Source organism: Felis catus, chromosome C2 (assembly GCF_018350175.1).
Source record: "Felis catus isolate Fca126 chromosome C2, F.catus_Fca126_mat1.0, whole genome shotgun sequence".
NCBI lineage: Eukaryota > Metazoa > Chordata > Mammalia > Carnivora > Felidae > Felis > Felis catus.
In genome coordinates this window covers 84,607,820-84,626,760 of record NC_058376.1, presented here as the reverse complement: position 1 = coordinate 84,626,760, position 18,941 = coordinate 84,607,820, and positions in this window count along the sequence as shown.

The window sequence follows — 18,941 nt, the reverse complement described above, 5'->3', positions numbered from 1 at the left end:
TGATAAGGATTTAATATCCAAAATATACGAAGAATTCATACAACTCTACCCAGAAAAACAAATAATCTGATTCAAAAATGGGCAGAGGGAGCGCCTGGGTGGCTCAGTCAGTTGCACATCTTACTCTTGATTGCAGCTCAGGTCATGACCTCATCGTTCGTGAACTTGAGCCCCACACTGGGTTCCACACTGACAGTACAGAATCTGCTTGGAATTCTCTCTCTCGCTCTCTCTCTACCTTTCTCTCTCTCTCTCCCTCTCTCTCTCTCTCTCTTTCAAAATAAATAAATAAACTTTACCAAAAAAAAAGAAAAACTCATTAAAAAGAGGGGAAGAGGACCTAAACAGACATTGTTCCTAAGAAGACATACAGATGGCCAACAGACACATGAAAGGTATTCAACATCACTAATCATCAGGGAAATGCAAATCAAAACCACAATGATGTATCATCTCACATAGGTCAGAATGGCTAGTATCAAACAGACAAGAAATAACAAGTGTTAGTTGAGAATGTGGAGAAAAGGGAGGACTCCTGGACTGCTGGGGGAATGTAAATTGGTGCAGTCACTATGGAAAAAAGTATGGAGTTTCCTCAAAAAACTAAAAATAGAAATACTATATGATCCAGTAATTCCACTGCTGAGTACTTACCCAAAGAAAACAAAAACACTAATTCAAAACGATATATGCACTCCCATGTTTATTGCAGCATTATTTATAATAGCCCAGATATGGAAGCAACCTAAGTGTCCATCAGTAGATGAACGGGTAAAGAAGATGTGATACACACACACACACACACACACACACACACACACACACACACACAAGGAATATTACTCGGCCATAAAAATGGATGAAATCTTGCCATTTGCAACATGGATAGACATAGAGGGTATTAGGCTAAATAAAATGAGTCAGACAGAGGAAGACAAATTCCATATGATTTAATTTGTATATGGAATCTAAATACAAAGTAAATGAACAAACAAAACAGAAACAGATTCATAAACACAGAGAACAAACTGGTAGTTGCCAGAGGTGAAGATAGCAAGAGAGGAAGAGGGAAGTAAGTGAAGGGAATTAAGAGGTACAAACTTCCAGTTATAAAATAAATAAGTCATGAAGATAAAAAATACAGCATAAGGTATATACCCAATAATACTGCAATAACTTTGTAATGACAGATGGTAGCTACCCTTATTGTGGTAAAGCACTGCATAATGCATAGAAATGCCTCATCACTATGTTGTACACTTGAAACTAATTTAACATCAAGTATCAATCATACTTCAATTAAAAAAAAAGCATAGTGTATCCATACAATGGAATATTATTTAGTCATAAAAAGGAATGAGGTACTGATGTATGATATAGTATAGATAAACCTCAGAAACATGCTAAGCCAGAGAAGCCAAACTCAAAAGGCCACTTATTGTATGATTCCACTTATACAAAATATATGGGATAGGTAAATCCATAGAGACAGAGGGCATATTGATGGTGGCCAGGGGCTGGGTATAAGTACCTACTTAATGAGTGTGGAATTTTCTTTTGGGATGATTAAACATATATTATATGTTAATATAATATATATTATATAATATTACACACACACACACACACACACACACACATATAATATATATATTACTTTCCCTGGATTGAGGGAATTAAAATCTCTTAGCTTAGAACCCAATATTTAGCAGTTCGCAAAGTTCCCCCAGTGCTTTTATTGTGCAGCAAGGGTTCAACTTGGGCATGAAGTTGTATCTTAAGATGATTAGCTAGCTATTAAAATCTTAGTAATTTGGGGGCGCCTGGGTGGCTCAGTCGGTTGAGCGTCCGACTTCAGCTCAGGTCATGATCTCATGGTCCGTGAGTTCGAGCCCCACGTCGGGCTCTGGGCTGATGGCTCAGAGCCTGGAGCCTGCTTCCGATTCTGTGTCTCCCTCTCTCTCTCTGCCCCTCCCCGTTCATGCTCTGTCTCTCTCTGTCTCAAAAATAAATAAATGTTAACAAAAAAAATTAAAATCTTAGTAATTTGGATTTTGAAAACTACTCTTTTGGGGTCATTTATTCAAAAAATTAAGAGAGCATCTACAGTGTGCGTTGCACCGTCTGGTACTTTGGAAGGACATTTACAAAGAAATTAAGGAGGAGAAGAAGCTCATTTTATTGAAAGCAATTGGAATCCCTTCTCAAGCACAAGAGCTTTATCAAACCATATCTCAAGGACTTCCACAGTAGCTCTGGGAGATAGACATTAGGTTCTTTGCACCCATCAGAAAAGGAGGCTCGGGAAAGTTACATAATTTGACTAGAATCAAGCATTTGTTGAGGGGTAAAGCAGGGATGACATTCAGTTCTTCAATGCGTAGCTGGCATCCTGAGTGAGGTTCCTGACATGGAGGAGGTACTGACCTCATTTAGAGTGAGAGTGGAAACTTTGGAGCCAAACAGACCTGGATTCAAACCCCGGCTCTGCCACTTTATCAGCCATATGACAAGAGCTGGGCTAAACAACATAGGTTTCCTCATCTATAATGAGACAGTAATTCCTGCCACCTATAGTTAATGTAAGGATCACATGAGATGATGTCTGCAAAGAACTCTGGCATAGTGCCCACCCCTTAAAAGCACTTAATAAATGGTACCTCTTACTAATTTTTTAAAGTTTTTAATCTTAATTCCGGCTAGTTAACATATAGTATTATATTAGTTTCCAGTGCCCAATATAGTGATTCAGCACTTCCAGACATCACCCTATGCTTTTTTAAAAAAATAACACAGCTACTATACTATCCAGGGAAGGATGAACTCTGACCCACTAGCCATCTCTTTTCATATTGGGCAGTAAATGTCACCAGGACTGGACTCCCAAGCATCCCATTTATTCTCCTCCGGGCAGCCTGATACTATTGTTCTCGCCTATTGTTCTACCCGAATGCTTATTTTTAAAAGACTTAAAAAAAATTTAAATAGCAGAATTTACTGGCACAAGTTGATCATAAATTCAAAAGACATAAAGAAATGCATCTATTTTAGGGATAAACAAGCTAATTCTGGTCTAATTTTGTTCATTCTTATAAGCACACTTTCTTTGGTGATGTGAACAGATGAATTCTACTGTAGGACTCAAATTTTTTCTCATTAAAGATTCCCCCCCACCCCGAGATGTGCTAAAGGACACAGTCTACGAAGCAAGAGTGTAATTATAGATTGAACATCTCCTGTATGGCCTGACAGAAGTCTACCGTCACTTAAGAAGCCATTACAGCATATACTTAATGTCAGCTTGATAGAAAAAAACACTTTCATAGGTTGTCTTTGATTGACACATTTGAAATGACATCAGTTTCCAGCTTTAAAACCTACTGTTATTAGGTCTCTGTTGCTATTTATGTTAGAAATATGTGCACGTGTGTCAAAACAATATATCAACTTTGCTGATTGGCTGCATCTAGATTCTGTTGCCAAGGGTAACAGAACAATTGCTTTTAATCTTTGCTAAATTGCATCTTGTTTTTTTTTTTATTTTTCCTAAATACTTGGGGGCTTAGGGATCTTTTCTCATCCCAGAGCAAAAAATAAAGAAATTCCATCTAGAGAGAAAACAAATACATCTTGTTTGTGTGTGTTAAAAGGAAAATTAAATTCAAAAGGTGTAGTTGGTATACATGTTAATTTGTATTGTTATCCATCATAGATGCTCTAATACTTGCTACTGATTCTCAAGGCTGAGGTGATTAGGAAAAGACCATCTCCACTTCCAAATGAGGCAGCACCCAACCGTTTGCCTTTCAGGATCAAGGTCTTCTCTCTTTTGGCAGAAGGCCAACTTCACAGATTCTTCGTTGCAGAAAAGGAACACATATGAAAGAAAATAATGTCTTCAAAGCTTTGTGCTTTCTTTCCTGCCTCATTGGCTGAGCAGAGGGTCATGAGTAAGTCCAGCCTCTGAACTTTTGAAAGATTGAGAAAAATGATCTACATGCTCACATCTGTACATGGTACACTTATAAATTAACCAGACAATTTCCTTTTTATAATCTGTCTTGTTGTGCTTTGCTAATGACTCTCAAGCTTCACTGGGGTGCTCGTTACAAAGGTCCTAGACAACATACCAAGACTCTGGTTCCCTAGACCTGCACTCAGGCCCAGGAATTTGCAATTTAAATGATGATTCTGAGGCAGGTAATCCAAGGTCCACACATTAAGAAATACTGCTTTGTGTGTACTTTCCAAACACCACTTTCTTCCCTAAAACATTTGAACAAAGACTTCTATTATGAACAGTCCAATGCTTGAGTGACATAGGCAAGTGCCTGCATAGTAAGATTCTCCTGAAAGGCACCACATCCCCTAACCCTTACACTTACCCCTTCCTTGAAAAATCAATCAACGAAAAGCTAAATAATGGAAAATTTACTCTGCTTAATATCCTCTTTCATCAGTTTTATTAGAATTTAAGACTTTAAGAGAATGTAAGTATTCTTGGGAGATGTAACACTTCAAGCTATGATCTGTTACCCTCTCGAATGTATTGGAAGTTTTGGTGGAAAGAGAAAAAAAGAAAACTAGATATCTAATGTTGTAGGTTGAATTGTGTCCTCCCTTCACCCCAAACTCATATGTTGAAGTCCTAATCCCAATACCTCAGAATGCCACCATATATGGAAATAGGGTCATTACACATGTAATTAATTAAGGTGATGCCATTAAAGTAGACCCTAATCCGACCTAACATGTGTTCCTATAAAGAAGAAAAATTTGGACACAGACACAGTCTCATACAGAGGATGGATGATGTGAAGACACAGGAAGAACACCATCTACAAGCCAAGGACAGCAGCCTGGAACAGAGCCATCCCTCACAGGTCTCAGAACCAGCTCTGCCAACGCCTGGATTTGGGACAGGAAGCCTCTAGAATTGCAATACAATAAGTTTCTGCTGTTTAAGACACCCAGCGTGTGGTACTTTGTTCTGGAGCCCTAGAAAACAAATACATCTGAGATAAAGAATCAGCAAAGGAGGAGTATGGCCAAAGGCGAGTCTCGCCAAAAACAAACCCTTCCTAGTTATATTTTTGCCTCTATAACTGGCTTGCTTAACAGAGTAAAATAAAATCAGTATCCCAAGTTAAATGCGATTTTATAATCCTAGAGATGAGGAGACCCCTTATTATCTAGATGTAATCCACAAATTATTACTTTTCTAAATAATCATGTTTTGGAGGCTGGTCGCTGCCCAGCAACACCACCCAAAGCAGCATTGTGAGATATTGGTAGCCAGGATTTCGCATAAAAAATACAATAAGCTGTTTAAAATTTGGTGCAGGGTTGTACCTGGTAAAAGGGAAACAACCACAAATACTAGCTGTGGGAACCAGCTTCTCACGACAAACATTTCATTCCAGCAAACAGTGAAAGAAATTGTTTGGAGCTTTCCAGGGTAGCTCAACAGGAATCAGATTTCTCCAAAATTGCTGTTTGCATTGCCAAGTGCATCTCACCACGGCTGCTACTTTCTACCCAAAGATGTCTGTTATGGTACAACACTTGGCCAAGAGCTGATATGATCTCAGTCACCAAGCTCAGACTGCAATCTATCTGCATAAACATGCAGACAGAGGGTTTCAGGAAAAGTTTACTAGGCAGGGGGAAAAAAAAAACAACAAGAAAGCAAGAGATTGAGTTATAGACTTAAACACAAAAAAGAGTGTAAGATACGCTCTCACAGATTTCACCAGTGAAATAGTCAATGTGAAAAGCTGGAGGGAAGGTTTTTTATCTGTGACAAAACAGGGCAACAGACACTTTAAGTGACCTAATAAAAGAAGAAAACAATATAATCAGATCAACATGCAAAGACTTGCAATTAAAATGTACAAATACCATGTTCTTTATTTATACAGTGAGGAGTTGAATGGAATAGATGACCAGTTATACATTCAGTAGAGCAGTAAAAAAATGGCAAGCTTGAAAGAGAACGAGAATTTAAGTCTTATGAAAAGAAAGAAGTGATGAGAGGGGAGAAATATACTGAAATATCTGTCTAATTTCATAGCCTTAAAGCAGTTCACAGCCTTTTTATTATATCTCCAGATGTCATTTGGTGCTTGGGGTTCAGGAAAGCAAGTTAGTTACAACATTCAACGCATTTACACCATCGACTTTCCATATGACGTAGACCCCATTCCAGCAAGAGAATGATGAAGATTTAATTTTTATGTCCACTACTGAAGTGCAAACAAGCAAAAAGAACTTACTTAACCCTTTCCCACCACAGAATTAATTCTAACCAATTGAATAGAAATCCTTTTCCCCTTTCAGCAATTATGTTAAAAAACGAAAACAAAAACAGAAAGGAAAAAAAAAACAAAACACCTGGAGACTCTTCCTGTTATAATCAATTTTATTTTCTTGCTCATTATGGCTTATTGTAGAACAAGACCGAAATTACATTTGGTTGAAACAAGAAGACAGCTCCATTTTTCCAATTCTTTGACTTTATTTCCTTTCCCTACCTGTCCACCTCTTCCCTTCTCTCTCTCTTTCTCTCCTGTTTCTCTCTCGCTTTCTCAATTTACTTTCAGATTTTAAATTTACCTCAATTCCCACCATCATGAAGGATATTTCATGCAGTCTCTAGAGAGCTGGGCACAGGCAGTTCCGAGGATTGCAACAGACAGCCAGGCAGAGCCTACAGCACAATGCTCATACAGGAGGCAGCGTTTAACAACTGTCATTTTTCGGGCCACCTGGGTGGTTCAGTCAGTTAAGCGTCCAACTCTTGATCTCGGCTCAAGTGATGATCTCACAGTTCATGAGTTCAAGCCCTGCATCGGCCTCTGTGCTGACAGTACGGAGCCTGCTTGGGATTCTCTGCCTCTCCCTTTCTCTGACCCGCCCTGCCTTGTGCTGCCTCTCTCTCTCTCTCTCTCAAAATAAATAATTAAACTGAAAAAAAAAAAGAAATACACTTTTTCTTTCAAGTTATACTCCTTCAATTTCTTTCTACCATTCTCTTGTTTCTTGCTTGAGATCCATGTTTTATTATGACTGTCTAAGTCTTGTCTAGAAGGGAAGTGTTTAAGTCAATACTGTGCCCAGGGAGAACTGGGTTGAGTGGGTCATCTCAAACATGTAGAATGGAGCAGCCCATCAGGGCTAAATCAGCTGGTGTTTACACTGAGGTGGGGGAAGGCAGAGCAGACTCACTCAGGCAGACAAAGGTGGGAACCAGCTATAAGGGCATAAAATAAAACCTAACCAAAAGTAGGTACAGGTAAACAGAGGCAGGACTCACTGGTCAGGAGAAGCCCACAGAGTCTGATGGACCAGGAGGTGGCCCTTTACTGGAGCTGAAGGAGGTAAAGGAGATAAAAGAAGCAGCAGCAAGGCTAAGCTCTGAGGTAAAGGCTGAGGTGGCTTTTCAAAAAGAGAGTTGTGCCAAAATAGAGTAGGGCCAAAAGCCAACTTTACAATGGGTAACACAGAGCTTCTGGGACCACCTGCCCTAGACCTAGAGGTCTATGCTCATCTTTGTTACCTATCGGGTGTCTGGTCTGTGGTGGCAAAGGCTCAGGCATTTTCTAGTCTGGTGTCCTTTGACCTTGCACCGAAGATTGGCACCACTTCCTCGGGATGAAGCAGAGCCTCTGCTGGAGGTAGATAGAGACAGAATGTCCAAATCCACACACCCTGCCCCATGCCCTAGACCGTAACCATTTCCTCATTAAATGTTCAATGTCTGCTCACGCCTGGCTCACAGGGGCTGCTCAGTAAATGCTATTTGGGTACATGAATGAATGAACATTTGTGAGGTCCATTGCAATAAACTTTTCTCCATCTTATTCCTTTCCTCTCTTTTGTCAAAAATCAAACAAAATCTCCAAAACCTTCTAAGCCTCAGCTCAAGGAAAGATGAGCTTTTTCCAGGCTCTTCTTCTGCATCCCTGAGAGGAAGGTGGTATGGACGAATGGAATGAGCAGACAATCGGTGTTGGTCAAATTAGGTTTAAATCCTATTCCCACTTTTTTGGAACTTCTCTGAGCTCTGGGCTACTTTGCTGATGGAAAGGGAATAAGAACTTCTAAGAGATCACTCTGATGACTGACTAAGACAGGTTTAAATTCCTAGCGTAGTCCCTGAAACACACTAAGTGTTCAGTAAATATAACTCTCCTCCCTCAATAGCCCTGGTAGTTCATCACTTCACTATCTCTCCAATATTAAGGAATGCCCCCATTTTTACAGATTAGAAAATGCAAGAAAAACAAGGTTAAGTCAATTGTTCAAACTGATACATTTCATGATAGAGCTTTTGAGAAGTAAGATGGTGAGGCTAAAAAAGAAACCAATAAGCTTACTTAATCAGAGGAGTAACAGGCTTGCACCAAAAACACAACCAGGGCAGTAAAACAAACAAAAGGACAAGAATAATAAAATGGGTTGGTTTAAAATGGCTCTAGATACTGACCTTATACCTTTCAGAAAACTGAACTCAAAATGAATCATAGACCTAAATGTAAATTTGTCTATGTAAATGTAAAAATGCAAAATGTAAAAGTGCAAAGGTATAAAATTTCCTAGAAGATAACATAAGGGAAAATCTAGGTGACTTTTGGGTTTGGTAATGAGTTTTTAGATGTAACACGAAGAGTATAACTGATGCAAGAAAAATTGGTAAGCTGGACTTCATTAAAATTAAAAACTTCCACTCTGCAAAAGACATGGTTGAGAGAATAAAGGACAAGCCACAGACTGGGAGAAAATATTTGCAAAACACATATCTGATAACAGGCTTGTGTCCAAAATATACAAACTCTTAAAACTCAACATTAAACAATGCAATAAAAAGTGGGCAAAAAAAAAAAAAAGAGAGAGAGAGAGAGAGAGAGAGAGACCTCACCAGAGAAGATATACAGAAGGCAAGTATGCGTATAAAAAGATACTCAACATCCTACATCATTAGGAAATTTCAAAATAAAACACAAGATACTACAACACACTTGTTAGAATGGTGAAAACCCAAAACAGTGACATCAACTGCTGGTGAGGAAGTGGAGTAACAGATACAGCCACTTCGATATTTTGACAGTTTCTTACAAAGCTAAACTTACTCTTGCACTCCTAGGTATTTACCCGAAGGAGCTGAAAAACTTACATTCATGCAAAAATCTGCATATGGCCCTTTATAGTTTTATTTATAATTGCCAGAAATTGGAAACAGCATAGATATCTTTTAATAGGTGGGTGGATAAACTGTAGAACATTCATTCATATATTAGAATATTATTCAGCAATAAAAAGAAATGAGCTATCAAGCAATGAAAAGACATGGGGGAATCTTAAAGGCATGTTGCTAAGACAAAGAAGCCAATCTGAAGAGGCCACACACTATATGATTCCACCTATGTGACATTGTGGAAAAAGCAAAACTATAGAAACAGTAAAACAATCAGTAAAAAAAATCAGAGGTTTGCAGGGATTAGGGAGAGAGAGAAGGGATGAGTTGATGGAGCACATGAGATTTTTAGGGCAGTGAAACTATTCTGCATGGCACTGCAATGGTGGATACATGACATTATGCTTTTGGCAAAACCCGTGAAACTGTACGACACAAAGAGTGAATCCCAAACTGAACTACAGACTTTAGTTAACAGTAAAGTATCAATATTGATTCATCCATTGTAGCAAATACACCACACCAGTACAAGACATTAATAAAAAGGGAAACTGAAGAGAACAGGCAGGGAGTGTTTGGGAACTCTCTATAGTTTCTGTTCAATTTTTCTATAAACCTAAAATTGCCCTAAAAAAGAAAGTCTATTAATGTAAAAAAAAAAAAAAAAAAGGATAGAGTGATATAGAAAACCAGCTGGAGCCTCTAAAATCTAATTGTTTATCTGTTTTGGCATAATTTTGATTGTTTTGCATAATTTCCCTCTATCCTGAGTCCTGTCCTCTTACACAACCCCCAACCTACAAAAATAAGACCCACACCTCTCTGTGCCTCTCCATTATTTTTTTTTATTTAACCTTCATTTATTAAGTAATAATTTTGTGCCAAGCACTATGATAATTGCTGGAGATATGGAAAGAGGAATAAGATCAGACTTGAGGATCTCACAGTCTAGCAATGGAGACATGTTAATTACAGTGGAACAAGATATTAAGTGTCATAAATAAAGCTAAGAAAAATCTCTTGGAACCACAATAACTGAGTACTTTAAACTCTATAAGGCATTATGAAACTATATTAAAATCCACCTTGTCTGCTTTGTTTAGCATTATGCTATCTTGCTTTTGCTAGTGTCTCACATGTAAAATTTCTTTTAAACCTCTCCCTCCTATTCCTATTCTTCAGCCTTTTGCTTCTTCCTGTAGATTGCTAACTCTTGCTGATTTTCCAATTCAGTCAAACTATTTGGCCAACATATGTATGTTCATCCAACATAATCTGTGACTCTTCCACCGGCAGAAAGAGAGAGAGTGAGAGAAATGAACTTTACACAAGGAACAGTGTCATTAAGCAGGGGAGATTTCCAACATGCAATCTCAAGGCCATCTCCCAAAAGAAAGGTGGTGCGGTCTGAAGTAAAATAGTAACATGCAGTCTAGAGGAAGGAGACGGCCATTCCCTTGCCTCTGCACATTCCTGTATCAGGGACCAGGACTTGAGGTTGAACAAGGATGATGGGGAGAGCTTTGAGCAGTGGGCATATGGTCACAAACCCCACATGCCAGGTCTTTCTTCTGGCAGTTGATAAGAGGAGAAGCAGGTGCTGGCAGTTTCATATCTCCTGTGTTGTCAAGGGCAGACCAAATTCAACACTCTTGTCTTAACCTTGGAGACAACCTATTACCAAGTGTCTTCCACTAAATCCCTGCCTACTTCTCTATGCTCATCTCCTGCCACTGTCCCCCTTTGCGTTCTTGTGACCATGTGAGGGGACTCTTCTACATCCACACTGTGGTTTCCTGACTTCCTGCCTCAACTCATGCCTTTCCTCCTCTCCTGGAATCACCTGCCTTAGCTTCTACTCAATCTTCATTTGGCCAGGCCCCAAACTCAAGGGATCTTTCCTCAACCAGCATTCATCCCCATGTATTCTTCTTCTCTGTTCTTTCTTTCTTTCTTTTTCTTTCTTTCTTTCTTTCTTTTTCTTTCTTTCTTTCTTTCTTTCTTTCTTTCTTTCTTTCTCCCTTCCTTCCTTCCTTCTTTTTTTTTTTTTTTTGAGAGAAAGCATGAGAGTGAGCAGGGGAGGGGCAGAGGGAGAGAGAATCTTAAGCAGTCTCCATGCTCACTCTCAGTGCAGAGCCCAACTCCAGCTGGATCTCACGACCCTGAGATCATGACCGGAGCCGAAATCTCAGAGTCGGACACTTAACCAACTGAGCCACTCAGGCACCCCATTCTCTATTCTCTTTGTATTGAATTAACCGGTTTTCAATTCTGACCCTCCACTACACTGAGCAACTTAGAGTCAGGGGAATTACGGTGATTGGAATTTCACAGGCAAATATGTTTGTACCGCTTGCTCCCTCCTTTATCATGTGAATATATGTGATGAAACATGTGGTATAAGATTTAAAAAATTGGAGTTCCACTGCCTAGATGTGAATCCTGACTCTGCCATTTCCTATCCATTTACTCCGAATTTGGTGCTGCATTTAATGTTCTTGTCCCTCAGTTTCCTCAGATGTGAAATGGAGATAACAACACTTACATACTTACCTTATAAGATTGTTGTGAGATTTGACTGAGTAGCCAGATGGTGATGATGATGATGATGATGATGGTGATGATAGATAGATAGATAGATGATAGATAGATAGATAGATGATAGATAGATGAGTTTTGAATGATACTGGACATATAGCAAGTGCCGGTTAAATGTTAACCATCATCATCATCATCATCATCATCATCATCATCATCATCATCACGTGTGTAGTCCTGACGATAGGCACTTGGTTCCCCTATAATGCCTTCCTCAGGATTATCATGATACTTGTTTGGATTTATCTGATTTTCAGATTTAGAGTAAATGGTTAATACTTACTCTTTGTGTCCAGATCTACCAACACAAGCTGCAATACAGCTGGAGTTCCGTGATTTAAGTAAATAGAACAATTGTTCGGCAGCACCCTGGACAAAAACCACAACCTCTTCTCTCAAAGCATTTGTTATTTAAGAACTAGTTATTTCTAAGAGAAAATGAACCCATCAAGAAAAAAAGACTGAGAAGGGGAGGTGGGGGGTGGGGAGAAAATTGTGGTATTATTGGTAATGACCTTGGAAAAATAAGAAATGTGTCTTAAAAGAAGAATTAGCAAGGCTGTTAATTTTAGGAAATTGTGTTCAAAAATGCTGAATTTCTTTAGAATGGAACATTTGTCGGGGAGAAAAGTGCTAAGGAAAAGGGAAAAAAAACTTAAAAAAAAAAAAAAGCTAGCCAGGGAATTGCAAGAAACTCAAGCCAATATGTAGCTTGCATCTGCTGGCAATACTCTCATCAAAGAAGGAAATAAGATACAAAACTGAAATTGCTATTCAAAGAAACTTGATAAACAAAATAATCCATTCAATATAACAGATGGCTGTACAATAGTGTGTGCCATGACTAAAATATCTGACCCACCCACCTACCCACTGGTAGTGCTACCAAAAACATCAATTTAAACTGGGCAACCTGAAATGCATTGAATAAAACTGGCTATAACTACGATGTCAGCAAAATATATTCATGCTGAAAAGAATAGAAATATTCAAAATGCATCATCTAAAAAGTGTACTTCCAAATGCTGTAATATCTCTCTGCTTGGCCCAGGTCTATATCCTGTCCTTGTGACGTTTCTACCTCTAGTTCAATTAATCAACGCTGTAATTCCAAGGAGGTCATTGATGCTACACTCAGTCTGGTTCACTTCAAGAGATATTTATGTTACTTCTACTGTGTTCTAGGTCCTGTGGTAGTTGCTGGAAGGATAAGATGAGACATTGTTCTAGATCTTGAAATGCACATTCCAGTCCAGGTTATCTGCTTAGCAGTAAACTGAAACACCACTTTGGATATATCTGAATCTCTGTGAATCTCAAATCACTAAATAAATGGTTCATATTGATCTATGTGTTGGAAAATTACGGTCAGAACTTTCTGGGCTACCATACTTCTATGAGAACATGCATGTCACCTAGTTTAAAGTTGCCATTATTGACTGCTCTAAAAGATTTGGCATGAGGCAAAAGAAACTACCACTTTGAAACCCAAATCTGTCCCAATAACTAAAAAAGCTATATATTATTTGTAATGCTCCCATGTATAAAACCAAATGTTTGAGCAATGGCTTTTTATACTCATAGTGCCTTTAATGGGTACTGTGAATACTACCAGAATGAAGCAATGTCACACTTCAGGAAAAACAAAACCCGAAGCACAAATGAAAAGTGTCAAAAAAAAGTTCATCACCGCATTTACCTGTTGCCTAATTTCTCGATTAACTTCTGATGGGCCTCTGAGGCAATAAATAAAAATTCTCAAATAAAAGGGACCTTAAAAGGAGGTGAACTTTCATCGCCCACTATTTCTGACAGCTTGTTCCTGAGCAAAGCAACTGGTGTCCCTGGGGACTCATTCAACATTCATTTGAATCATGGAGAAAGAGACCCAGTTTGGAAGATGTTTTTCTGGAGTACAGAGGGGGACTTTGATCCTAGCTCAGATAACAGCTGCCCTCCATGAGAGGGTTTTCTGGTTGCTCTATCCCTTAGGCCAGGTAAGCCTCAAGGGAGGTGTCTAGTTGACCTCAAAGCTCAGCCAAGCAACTGATACCTGAGGGAGGGTCTTTGAGTGGGCAAGGGAGCCTGGCATCAAGTGTTATCATTCTGTCAGTCTCTCTCCTGGCTAGACACAGAGCACACAGGAAAGGGACTCCGAAAGGGAATCAAGTCTCACCTTGATTTTCCCCCCATTGTCAAATTAAAGGAAGGCAAGAAGCCAAAATACCGTGATAGATTTTAGTCTCTGCCATTGTGTTTTCTCACTATTCTGGAATTGTAACAAAGTATTTCCTTTGAAATTCCTGACCCCTGGCTTTTAAGTACAAAAGCAAAGGTGAATGTGAATGATTAATATCCTAGAAGAAAATTAAATGAGTCATATAGTTAATATAGTAAGGGTACAAGATTACAAGTCTCCATCACTTCGTAGGAAGCCGTTCTCCTTTTAGAATGAGGGGATTTGGAGAAAGAATTGGCATATCCTCTTTAAGATTAATCTAAATATTGGCCCTATGAGATAATATTATGTCTTGTCAATGGTTGCTGTATTTATGATATGGAATATCAAGGGAATCACTGAACCAACAAAGATATTTAAAAAATCATTTTCATGATGATTTGTTTGAAAAGGTGAATATCAGATAGATCTCTAGCCTTCAGAAAATTATCCTGCCACTCATAATTAGACCAGCTTTTGTCTTTCATTCATGTACTCATTTAATAAATATTTACTGAATATTTATTGTGTGCAAAGCATTGCTTTGGACACTGTAGGGAATAAAGATAATCTGTGACAGTTCTTATACCTAATAGGGGGATTAAGACTGTACATGGTAGGAAATGATAAATGCCATTGAATTGACATGGACTAGAGGACTTAACAAACCCCTTAGTGACCACCAGACCCACGAGCAGTTTGGGATCCAACTTCTAACTCAGTTAAAATGTAACTTCAGGATGGCCTGACATTTAGCCAATCTCCTTCCCTGTCGCAAAAGGGAAAAATAGGCTGCTATCACCCCACAGAGAGAGGATAGCACCCCTCCACAGATTTATGAAAGTAAGGAAAGGCGATTTGCCTGCCTTTCTCCCCCCACCTCTCTTCTTCCCACGTTATCCTGAGATGTGAAGTGTGGCACTGGCTGTAGTAAAGACAGCTGAGACAAGAAAATTAAGAGGAGTGCTTCTCCTGTCTTCTTCAAGCCATCTTACATTCTCAGACACACTTCCCTGTCTCACCTGGGAATAGGTGTGGGAGAACCCATCACCGGAGGGGAAGTCTGCCATTACCGAGGGCATCCTCAGTTAAGGATCCTCAATGACACTCAGAGCCAGAGACTTGATAAAGGACTGAGGGGAAAGATTTGTCTCTTCCCCCAAGAAAAGCAGCTTCCTTTCATTCCCTCCAAAACTAAAAAGGTTGTTATTGATTAATAACAGTTCTGATTAGAACTATTCACAAGCATTCAGCAGGAATGTGCGCAAAATACACAGATATGCAGAAAGTGCGAACTCCGTGTGATGGTTTTTGTGTTATAACCCAACAAGCCAGTGAGACGCGTGACAGTGTGTGCTGGGCACCTGTTCAATAATTCAATTTTCTTCCGAGGAAATTTTTAATACTTAAAATAACAGGACCAGTGGAAAAGACCCACCTTTTTACTCTAGCATTTATACCAATTATACTCAGATGTGTCAATTCTTTCCCCTTTCTCCTTTTTAACACTTCAGATTGCCTGTGATAGGATTCAGTTACAAAATCTACTTTCTGCCTTGACTACTTCTTCCCTGTAACTTCACTTGGATTCTTAACCTTTTCCATTTTTATCCTTTTATGAGTGTTTTACATTTTTTCTCCTTTCTGATGTTACCTATCTGGCGACTTTCAGTATGAATATCTTTTAAAATCATTCCTCGGACAGAGTGCTTTTTTCACACACGTCCATCTACCTAATCTATACTACGTATCTGCATATACATAGATATAGATGATACAGATTCACACCTTTCATCATGATAGGGGTGCAATGTCAGTATTACCCTGTCTTCTGTATGGACTCTTTTATACAGCTTTGCCAGAACATCCTTGATTGTTTTCAAGATGTACCCTTGCCTTTTCACGTTTTCATTTCCTCCTTTGACTCATTTAAAATTTTTCTCTCTCCTTTTCATTATTACTTCCGTCAACTCTGTGCCTGACTTCAGCATGAGATCACCTTTTCTTAATTTTTCATTAGCTAATACACGCTAAGCAATTATGGTGTTTCAAGAAGTAACTCTTTCCAAAAGATTAATAGTGAACATTAACAAAAGCTTCTCCGATCTGACCTCCAATATTATTCAATAAAGGGTGATGATAAGTAGAACCGATCCTTGGAAATTCCCCCTTTTTATGTTTGCCAAGATGATCCATCTGCAGACCTAGTTGCAGTGTGATTTCACCCCACCGTCAAGAGGTGGAGTCTTTTTCCCTTTCTTTGCATGTGGGTTCACCAAGTGCCCGGCTTTGAGCAACAAAATGCAATGGAAAGATCTCTGTGCCTCTCAAAAGACCTTGCAAGTCTTGTTCTTATTGCCTTGGAGCCCTGTGGCCACCATGCTGGGAAGATACCCCAAATGAAAGATCATTTGGAGAAAGAACCCAGCTGTCACAGTCATTCCTGCTATCTCAAATGACACTCCAGATGTGCAAGTGAGACCCTCTTAGACCATCAATCCCAACTGAGCTCTAAGCTGGGTGCAGCCACAAGAATGAGATCTGTTGAAACCAGCAGATCAGTCCAGTCAACTCATAGGACAGGGAGAAAAAACAAAGCGTTGTTGTGATCAGTACTGAAATGTTGATGGTTTGCTACTCAACAACAACAGGTAACTGATACAGCCTCCAATGCACCTAATAGTCTACTAACTTACGGTAGGTGCTGAAGTACAGGATTGGAAATATGTAGGCCAAACAGACCAATAGACCTAGTCATACACATATTTAATATTTATTGACACTTATATATAAATTAACATATCTGATAGGTACATATAAATATATATTTATATAATCAATGATCTATGATACAAACACAATATATAATATACATAACCACACACAAACATATAATCAGGCCTGAACTTCAGCACTGGGATACAAGATAAATAAAATTATGTTGTCAGCATTATAAGTCTCACTATCTAGTCAGATGTGGTGCAAATGAATTCTGTTGCTATGTGGGACATTTTGGTAGAGTATTACAGAAACACAAAGAAAGGATTGATTTACCTTGACTGAGAAAAGAGAAGTGTGGGTAGGGATAATTGAGAAGAAAAATCATCTGAGAGTTGTCAGTTACTGAGTTAGAAGTAAACACAGAGGCAGCAGGAAGGAGTGGCAAAACATACCTGTCAGTGCAACCTTCTGCCAAGGACTTGGAATTTAACTATTTGAATGAAAACTCACCTGCAGTTCTTCTCTATGATCTCTCCACTCCCTCTTTCCTTAGTTATGTCATGCTTCTTTTTAGCACTATATGATAAGTTTCTTTAAAAAGTAATGTTTATTTATTTGAGAGCAAGGGGGGAGAGAGAGAGCGTGAGCAAACAAAGAGCATGTGCACAAGCAGGGGAGGGGCACAGAGAGAGGGAGAGAGAGAATCCCAGGCTCCGCACTGTCAGCACAGAGCCCAACATGGGAGTTGAACCCATGAACCACGAGGTCTTGATCTAAGCCAAAATCAAGAGTTGGAGGCTTAACCAACTGAGCCACCCAAGTGTCCCTATATGACAAGCCTCTAATACTAACCAGATGAATCTTGCTATTGATTAGAGCCCAAGTTCAAGATCATGATTTCTTTCTTGGACCAGTGCCATAGCCCCAGTATCTGTCATTTGGTTATCCCTCTTACTTTCCTTCATCTCATCCACACACTGCATCAGAGACATCTGGAAAATGCAAATCCACCTTCATGGTCCCATCTCTCTACTTCTCCATCCCCAACACACACAGCCTGCCTTCCAGCCATCGCAATTGTTTGTGGTTCCGTTTGCTAACTGAGCAATGGCTCAAGCTACCACTTTAGCCTTCAAGTTTACCACATCAAGCTCTAAATGCCATTTGTAGACCAATCTGACTCAAGAACAATAACTCACTGTTTAAGGCACATCTCATTTCCTCGGGAAGCCTACCCCACAGCTGTGCTCTGCCTTCCTTGGATCCTGTAATATAGAATGGAGCATATTGCTTTTGTGCCTCCAGTTATATTCTGAACATACTTCTATCATAATTCACACGACACTTTATTCTATTTATTTATTTACTTACTTACTTATTTATTTCTCTACCCTCTCTCCCTTCCCCCAGCCTTCATCAGGCTGACATCTTTATAGATACAAAACATCTTTTACTCCTTTGGTATTTCCATCACACCACACATTGCCTGACTCATAGTAGAAATTCCATAATGAAAATGAATATTTTCAAATAATTTGAATACCATAAATTTAGATATAATAAAAAACTGTATCAAGTATAACTTAAACTTGCTTTCTGGTGATTTTGTTCGCCTTATTCTAGTTGTTTGAATGATAAAACTGTTCAAATTTTGGATAAATGAGCATTTACTGTATCTCTTTCCTAGTTGATATAATAACTAAATTTCATATAATAAACAATTTATTGCTTCTGTGGAATAGTAGATTTGTAAACCAATACAATTTGAGTATTTAGCAACCAGCTCTCTATTACAAATTGAATAACAAAATGTCTCAAAATTCTTGCATTAAAACATATATATAGCAAAACCCAACCCTTAGAACTCTGTGCTCTAAACCTGCAACAGATTACAAGCTAAAAATTAAAATGAGAGAGAGAGAGAGAGAAATTGTTCCAGGAAACCTATAAACTATAGCAAGAAATGACAGCTGTTAGCCACAAAGAAAACATAAAATTTTAAAAAGCAGATCTAAGACCTCAAGAAGGGAAATATCCAGGACCAATAAAAGTAGGAAAAACCAGGAATCTATACCTTAACTAGACTATGGACATTGCTGAGCTGTCCATACAGGTAATAAACAGCATACAGCATAGTTGTTGTATGCATTGATGACCATATTTTTCAATGAAAATTATGTTCAGTATATTTTGAATTAAAAAAAGGAA